Below are 9,385 nucleotides of genomic sequence, written 5' to 3' on the forward strand. Positions count from 1 at the left end.
CCTTCTCGGCCTTTAGGGTCGAGGATCTCGCCTTGGGAGGATATTGGCTCCAGGGTGATAAAAAGGTCCTGGCTGCCGGGGAGAACGGATTCACCACTTGCCTGCTGCGCATTCTCCTCCTCCTCATCCACAAAATCCTCCTCCATGTTGCGTGAGACTCCCCACTTGCAGGTGTCCACGGACAGTGGTGGGGAAGTGGTAGGGTCCCCCCCAGAATGCCATGCAGCTGATCATAGAAGTGGCATGTATGGGGCTCTGACCAAGAGCGACCGTTTGCCTCTTTTGTCTTTTGGTAAGCTTGCCTGAGCTCCTTGACTTTCACATGGCACTGCTGTGTGTCCCTGTTGTAGCCTCTGTCCATCATGCCCTGTGCGATTTTGGCATATATATATATTAGCATTTCTTCTTTTTGAGCGGAGTTCTGCCTGCACAGATTCTTCTCCCCCTACAGCAATCAGATCCAGTGTCTCCCGTTCGCTCCATGCTGGAGCTCATTTGCGATTCAGGGGGGACTACATGGTCACCTGTGCTGCTGAGCTCGCCACGCTGACCAAACAGGAAATTAAATTCAAAAGTTCCAGGGGCTTTTCCTGTAACTAGTGCATTACACTAGTAATGTACTAGTGCATCGGAGTTGAAAGTGCTGTCCAGAGCGGTCACATTGGAGCACTCTGGGATAGCTCCCGGAGGCCAATAACGTCGATTTGCATCCGCATTACGCCAAATTTGACCCAGCAAAGTTGATTTTAGCGCTACTCCCCATGCCGGAGAGGAGTACAGAAGTCGATTTTAAGAGCCCTTTAGGTCAACAGAATGGGGTTGCTTGTGTAGACGCATTCATTAAAAAAATCGACCTAACATGGCTAAATTTGACCTAACCCTGTAGTGTAGACCAGAGCTAAGCTAAATCAATATAAACGGGGCTTTCTGAATTAGGCGTTCACAGAGGGTTTGCACCAGTTGAACTGAACTGGTTTAAAAGCACAACTTTAGATAAACTATTGTTAGTTTGTGTGTAAACCAGGCCTCTCTCTCTTTTGGGGAGATTTTGGATCTGCTTCTCCACTGCCCTGCACCTAGTGTCATCATGTACCCCTGTGCAAAGGGAATAGGTAGTGCCACCATTCTGAGTGGCAGGGGCTTTCTACCCACTTCGTACTGGTGCCCAGGCAGGGGAGAATCAGTCCCTGTATTCTTTCTTTCTTACTTAAATGAAGGCAACCAGACAAAGAGCATGCTCTGCTCTTTGTGTAAGGCAAATGTAATACAAACCATTTTACAAACCATCTTGTGACAATTGAGTGTTCAACCATCATCCCCTAACACTGGGAAAAACATACAGTAAATGGGGGCCTTTGTCCCCACTAACCCTCCCCGTCACAGACAAGCAAAGTGTTGTCGCAGTTGCAGAGTTATGGCAATGCCTAGTCTATGACAGTCATTTGCAGCATGGTGATGAATCAGTCTCCCTAGCATTGCACTTGGCTGTGGGGAGGAGGTGCCCAGTTCTTAAGCAGCTGGAAATGCTTTGAAGAGGAGCTGTGCTTCATAAACCCCTTGCTTTGTGCTCTGCATTTGTGACAGCAGCAACAGGGACCTGGCAGGGCTTTGAAGACGGATGCTAATCATTTGCGTGATTGAAGTGATTGCCTCCTTTTACTTTGATATTTCTTGTCATTAGCCCACTGACCTAAAGGACTGTGGTATTAATCTTTAAATGCCAGACTAGTCTAGTGTTTACTCTCCTGCTGTAATCATGAGATTCTATGTCTGCCACTCATAACTTTTGATTCATTTCTCGGTACTAGTCAATAGGGGTCATGCTACTACCTATCTCAGTAGGGCTGAGAGAACCTGGAGATTCAAGCCCACCAAGAAAGGGTCAGTGAGTCTGAGTCTCTTCTCACTTTGATCACTGAGGTCTGGTCTATACTACCCGTCTGAATCGGCGGGTAGAAATCGACCTCTCGGGGATCGATTTATCGCGTCCCGTCGGGACGCGACAATCAATCCCCAAATCGGCGCTCTAACTCCACCAGCGGAGGTGGTAGTAAGCGCCGCCGACAAAAAGCCGCAGAAGTCGATTTTGCCGCCGTCCTCACAACGGGGTAAGTCGGCTGCAATACGTCGAATTCAGCTACGCTATTCACGTAGCTGAATTTGCGTATCTTAAATCGACTCCCCGCTGTAGTGTAGATGTACCCTTAGAGACCATTTTAACTCCAGTGATTTTATTGCTTTACTCCCAATTTTCCAAGATGTCAGCAAGAGAAGAATCAGCCCCTTGGTGTTAAAGACGGATCCTTATGATGGTATTGTTTATATATTTGTATTTATTTATATTCCATTGTGCTAGGCACTGTGCACACACATAGATAATCCTTTGCCCCAAAGAGATTACAATATAAGACAAACGAGAAAAGCTGGATACACAAAGTAACAAGGAGAAAGCAAGGTAACTAGTCAACATGGTAAAGTAAAGGTTACTCACCTTGTGCAGTAACTGGTGTTCTTCAAGATGTATGTCCCTGTACTACTCGAAACAGCAGCACTGTTTACAGACCACCAGCTACTGTAATTTATAGGCAGATGGCCTACTGATTTCAGTTTCATGTTACTGGAAGTATATCAGGGTCTAAGGAACACATACAATTTCAGTGGAATTACAGAGCCAGACCAGCAGTGGGCGATTCTCACCACAATTTGTACCAATGAAGGATCTGGCCCAAGATGTATTTTTGTACCAAGGGAGAGCCATGGTTGGGCATCTTGAAATTCATTATTGCAAAGCTATCAATTGCTATGAAGTTGTATCTTTAATTAAAGCCCTCAGTCGGGGGGTGGGGGAGGATCTTATGTGGCTTGATTTTAGGCTGTACAAGTCCAAAACAAGTTCCACTTCCCAGCATCTGTATGTATGTATGGAAGAATGGTAGTTTATGAACCAATTGCAAACTTGTATCTTCTTTCCTTGTTTTCTGACAACTTTATTCCAATTAAATATGATCATATCGTTTGGAACCTATTTCTGGGCAGCTGTATCAGGAGCTTGTGCCATTTTCAGTCTCTCTGTTTGTCTTAGAAATGGATACTCTGCCTACCTATCTGTCTAAAGTTTGCATCACACTGTCACTTGCTGTCCCTCTCAATTCTTGTCTGAGTCATTTGGATGTATAGAATAGGACAAATCCAGTTACTTCAATACTCATTGAGCTCAGGAGGGGAGAAAAGCTTGGAATCAAAACCAATAGCATCTAGTGAAACTGACACAGTCCTTCTATTTTTAAGAGGTGAGGTAGTATTGAAAACTGTGTTAAAATTACAGGCTATCGCTTTAACTCGTAAGGGTTTTCCTGGTCCTGCTTGCAGGCTTGGAAGCTCTGTAAGAAAGTGTGCAATCTGGGGCTTCAGCAGTTAGTCTGCAAAGAGCCAGCCTAGAGCAAGGTGGGTTGAGCTGCATCACTCTTTGTCACGGAGTAAGTGCACCCTGTCCATTCTTGGGATGCAGTAGGGGTAATGATGGCCTCATGGCTGAGTCTATACAACCATCCCTTGTCTTGGGATAGCTTGGACTAGGGGTAAAAGTCAATATAGCTGCCCTGTTCAGCAATGTGTGGCCGAGAGGTCAGAGTCAATCTAACTGCCCTGTTCAGCAGGTCTGTGTGGCGCAATGGCCAGCGTCTGTATAATAACCTCCTTCAGTAGGGCTGTTTGGCCTGGTGGCCACTCAGATGAGTTGGCCACCACCTGGGGGTGGTGGTGGCCAGGTAGGGGGACCTGGGCCCTCCTGCTCCACCGGGTTCCAGCTCAGGGCTCTGTCAGTGGCAAGTGTGCCCGCCAATGGGTCAGCAGGGAATCCACCTGAAATATGCTGACCCCATTCGGCACAATACTTAGTTCCCCTGAGTTAATTCTTACCCTGTTCCTGATGCAGTGGACCCAGTATCTCCAGGGTCTCTGGGCTCCTCAGTTAGTGTGACTCCCCCAACACTCCTTGGGTGTCCTCCAAAGTCTGAGCATCCCTGGCTTCTGCCGTCTGGGGCTTCCGTGGTTCCCGAGCTGGAGGTCGCAGCATGCATCCTCCCTCCTCAGCGGTCAGCCCTGAATGAGCTGAGTTTAGGGCCGCCCCTAGCTATTTTGGTGCCCTACGCAGTCCCCTTGCGGGGGGGAGGGCAGGCCTCCAGGCGGTGGGGCTAGCCCCAGGCCTCCGCATGGGGGCAGGAGCAGACTTGGGGGGCAGGGAGGAAACCATCCCCCAGCAGAAGCCAGTGGAGTGGGTTGGGGCTGGATTGTTCCACTTCCTGCCGCCTGGTGAGTGCAGGGCAGGCCCGACCCTGCACTCATGGGGTGGCGGTAAGTGGAGTGACCCAGCCCCAGACCTCTCCGCTCTGCTCCCCTGGCTCCCATCCTTGAGGCTTGGGGGGCAGGTGGGAACCGCCCCGCAGTAGTCACCAGCGGTGCCGCTGGGAGCCAGCGGCGTGGAGCGGGCTGGGGCCAGGTCGCCCTTGCTACCACCAGTGAGTGCAGGCCCAACCCCTGCGGCAGTCCTCAGGGGAGTGGGGGCGGGGCTGGGGTGGAGCAGGGGCGGTGGCTTTGGGGAAGGGGTAGGAAGGAGGCAGGGCTGGAGCAGAGCAGGGGTGGGGGCTCTGGGGAAGGGGTGGAGTAGGGACAGGGCTGGGGCGGAACAGGGGTGGGAAGAGGTGGAGCAGGGGCAGAGCAGGGGTGGGGACCTTGGTGAAGGGGTGGAGTAGGGGCAGGACTGGGGTGGAGCAGGGGTGGGAAGAGGTGGAGCAGGGGTGGGAAGAGGCGGGGCTGTGGAAGAGCAGGGGCGGGGACCATGGGGAGGAGGCGGAGCAGGGTCTGGAGTAGCATGCAGGGTCTGGAGTGCCCCAAATTTCCTGGTGCCCTACGCAGCTGTGTACTTTGCATATGGGTAGGGACGGCCCTGGCTGAGCTGTTCCCTTTTATATCTAGTCTCCAGCTGAAGCATGCCCAGCAGGGCCGAGGGAGCATGGCCTCCTCGACCCAGACAGTAGAGTTAACCTCATGGTACAAGTGTGGGACAAGTGCATCCCGTCACACTCTTGGCAACCTGCTTTGTCTCTCTTTTTTTTCATTCTTGCGTGTTAGGGTCGTGAGTTCTTAGAAATAAAGTAGCATTATGTTGCAACCTGCCAGAAGTGGTATTTTTTGTTTTTATCCAACTTGTTTGCTCGTATGCTGTGAACATAATAGGTGGGACAATACCTGACTTATTTGAAATGTGTGTTTTGGGAAACAACTTTTATTCATGCTCTTAGCATCCATTGGAAGTATAGAGCACACAGCATCAGCCAATCAAATAAGAGAGCAATGGAAGCTGTCTAATATCTATTTGCAGACATGTACATCACTAAGCAGACATAGAATAACATGGTTTTCTCTGCCCATTGCCTCTCCTCCCTTCATTCACAACCCTCCCAAAGCTTTACAGGCCTGGACTGTACCATTCTTGAAGATGTCTAGCAAATCTCATTCTTCTTCAGGAACTTAGCGAAACCAAGACAGAAAAGGTTCAGACTTGGGAACAAGAAACTGGTGCCTGCTAGTGAGTGACCACAATGGCATTCATTTGCAAGCAGCAAGAGAGACGGAGAGGGAGTAAGTTCGCAGAAGGCTTCACTTCTTAGATTTTTTGGCGGGTGAATGATTGAGTATAGTTCAATTTACTGAACCTAGTCTGCTTCAAAGGTGATCATGTTGAATAAAGGAGAGCCACTAAAAGGGATGAATCTGGAGCTTCTCAGCCTTTGAAAAACTTAAGAGGTACAATAAGTTATATGTGATGGCGTTAAAGGGCCCGTGAACCCCTTTACTGGAATACATACTAGTCAGCTGCAAAGACTTTGAGACCTGGGCTGTGGTGTCACCATTGACTTTGCTCTGAATTTAAGACTAATTTGTTATTTGATCATTTCCCATCCATGCCCCATTCTTTGTTAACATTCAGAGCAGGATCACTGGTAGGCCTTAGTCTCCATATGTCCTAGGTCAATGTTCCAAGCTTGAGAAGAAGGAGCAGCATAGAGGGGTTTGGCCGGGGCTCGTCCCTCTCCGGGGTGGCGGGGAATTAGCCTGGCTGCGGGGGTTTAGCGCCGTGGCAGCAGTAGAGGCAAAACATAACAGTTATTCACACCTGGTCGGTGGGCAGTAGTGAGTCACGGTCTCAAGTCCTCAGCCAGGAGCTGAGTAACTGTTCTATAACGAGCAGGCCTCGGCCCTGGGTCGGGGCGGGGCAGCAAAGAGTCAGTGGCTCAGGCCCTCAGGCAGGGGCTGAGCAAACAGATAAACAGCAGGCCCAGGCTCCTGGCTCCGAAGAGTCTGGGAGAGGGGGAGACTGCTACCCACAGGGGGTGGGTGGCAGGGGGGACGCAGGCCCACCCACTCCACTGCATCCCAGCCCGGGGCCCTAGCAGCGGCAGAAGACCCGCTGCTGTGTCAGTGGGGATCCTGTCCGCAACACACTGACATTGGCTCTGGCAGCGCTGCAGCCAGACTAGGGTTGGCTGCCCCCAGGCTACTTCCTGCGTCCCCCTCTAGAGGTACCTGGGTCCAGATGGTGTCCTCCAAGGGGTCAAGCACCACGGGATCCTCAGGGTAACTGGTGAGGGGTAGGCTTGGCAGCTCCTCAGGGTAACTGGCAAGGAGTAGGCTTGGAGCTCCTTCGGGCTATAGTTGGCATCAGGCATCGGCTGGTCCGGCCAGTCTTTGGGTCGGCCGCCGATTGCCGGGGTCTCCCAAGAGGGAGCTGGGCCACAGGTGTCTGGCCTCTCTGGTGGCTGTTCTTCTAGTGAGCTCTGGGGTTGGGCTTTTATACTTCCTGTCCTGTGCCTTGACCTCTGGGGGCGGGCACAGGACTCACTGGCTCCGCCCACTTTGGTGTCCAGAGAGGCTTGTCCCTCTCCGGGGCAGTGGGGAACCACACCACCTCGCTACAATCAGTTAGGCCATTTCCTCTTTGTAAGCAGATTGATGATGATCATTGCGACAGACAGAAAATATCCTGTAACATCCTGAACAAATTATATGGAATTAAGATAAATGTTATTGAATTAAGTTAAACTTTATTGAATTAGGGTTAACACCTTTGGGGTCCATTGTGTTACAAATGCAATTGTGTGTGTGTTATTGTAGTTAACTCCTCTAGGACGAAGGGGATGCTAATGTACTTCCTCAATTATCAACCCTTTGAAATGACCCCCTGGAGACAGTCGCATATACTAGTTCAAACTGGATTCTCCAGGGACCAACAGACAAAGAAAAGGGTTTTGGATAAATAGCCTGGTTTTAAACAGGCCCAAGGCCTTCTTCCTGATCCAGGAAAGAGACAGAACCCCTGGCCATGGAGGGCCCCAGTCCTTAGGGAAGGGTTAGAAGGATTAGGCCCACGGAGGCCCCATTGGTTGCTAGTTCTGAGCTGAAGCTGTGATGGACTTGTAACCACAAGGAAACCCCTTGGGTGGGGATTTGAAGGCCAGCTCCTGCCAGAGCCCGTGGAAGGGATGGGGTGATCTCTGGTAAACTTATTAGCATGCAGGTAGGTTCTTTTACCGATTTTTGATGTGATTTCTCTGTAGTACTTTTACTGCAAGAATAAAATAGGCTTGCACAGAAAGGGCTGTGTGGTACTTATAACTGTTGACAATCACTCTGTTATCAGTCTCTGAAACAGAAAGCAATCAGGTGAGCTTGCTCTGCCCATCTCTGCTGAGAACAACGCAGTGAAGGCAGGGAACTGTGCAGCCTGGAAATACCCCAGTGAGATGAGAGTGAGACAGGTCTCCACCCAGAAAGGCAATGGCTGGGGAGGTGGAAGCCAAGAATGGGTGCCCTTGCTGGACCACTCAGGAAATACAGGTCCACCCGGGGGAGTTAGAGTGCAGCGCTTTGGTGCACACTGCTATTTGCACCCCCATAGTCCACACTTTGGGGCAGTCTAGACATACCCTTGGGCTACATCTGCATTGCAGCTGGGGGTGTGAATGGCAGCTCATGTAAATATAACCATGCTAGTTGTACTCTAGCTAACTCGCTAAACATTTTCATGAGCAGCCATATATACCCCAGCTGCAATGTGGGCATATCTTTAGTGACACATCTGGATGAATGGAACAGGGAGAATCCAAAAGACCCATGAGATGCAATCCAAAATGTAAAAGCTGTGATAATTATGTGACTGAAATTATACAGGCCAGCTAGACCTGTTATGCCAGTGTGACACTCTTCCTCTCAGCAGCTTCATTACCGGCTCACAATCATGACCCACTTGCACTGCTGCTGCTACTTTACCACTTACTGAATCGGGGGAGGGCTCCGTGTCCAAAATCAGTCCTCTTCATTATTTAGCAGCAGACCAGTTAGTCTCTAGCGCACCACTGGAAATGCTGAGTGATTTATCTGGAGATGTCTTGCAGGTTTTGCTCCATTAACCCCCAAACAGGATGTCTGTTCAGCTTCTGCAATGGTATTCTGCAACAGTCAAGAGTAGCTAAGAGAGCCTGGCTAAATGCTATGAAACAGAGATGTCAGTCTGGCCTAATTTGAAGTCTCCAGATTCCACCAAAATATGTATTTTCTGAACTTTTGTTCCTCACAGCAGGAGCTATTCTTTCTGACATATTTATCCAGCTTACCACTACCTCGAGATATCATTTTTGACAGATAACCTTCTTAAATTAAACATATGAATGTACCGTATGGAGGGAGGAGATGTGAAGATTAATGGCTCAGAGGATGACTAAAGAAACCCTCCCATTAGCTTTTCTTGCCCCCAGTGGAATTTACTTTTCTATTAGGAAAGGAAACAGGGGGCCAGACTGATCAAAGGGATAATGAGGGAGGTGGATCACAGGTTTGGGATTTAAAGCAAACTGCATTTGTATCTAGACCCTGGAAAGAAAGACCAAGAGAAAGAGCACATATGTGGTATGAAAGCAATCCTGATGCATGAAAAAGCAATTGCTGGCATGTGAATAAATTAGAAGAGATTTCAGTCCAACTAACAAGCTAGCAGCAGGAGGTTCAGAGCTTCTACTTGGATAAGCAGGACCCCAAAATTTGATTTTTGTCCATCCTATATGAATTTCATGAAATTTCCTTTCATTCACTTTTCTTCTTCATGCCTTTCCCAGCCTCTTTTCTACTCCGTTGCTTTCTAAGACGATCTGCTCCTTTCAGGGAGAGAGGCATAGTCTAGGTAGAGCTTTGAGAACAAGATGAGGTGCCAGACTCCAGGCATGCAAATCCTAGCTACAGCACTGATGGCCCTGGTCGGAATTTTCAAAACTGGCCCCTAATTTTGAGTACCTTCGTTTTTGGGTGCCCAATATCAGACAGAGGCAGCCTG

Source organism: Trachemys scripta, chromosome 12 (genome assembly GCF_013100865.1).
Source record: "Trachemys scripta elegans isolate TJP31775 chromosome 12, CAS_Tse_1.0, whole genome shotgun sequence".
NCBI lineage: Eukaryota > Metazoa > Chordata > Testudines > Emydidae > Trachemys > Trachemys scripta.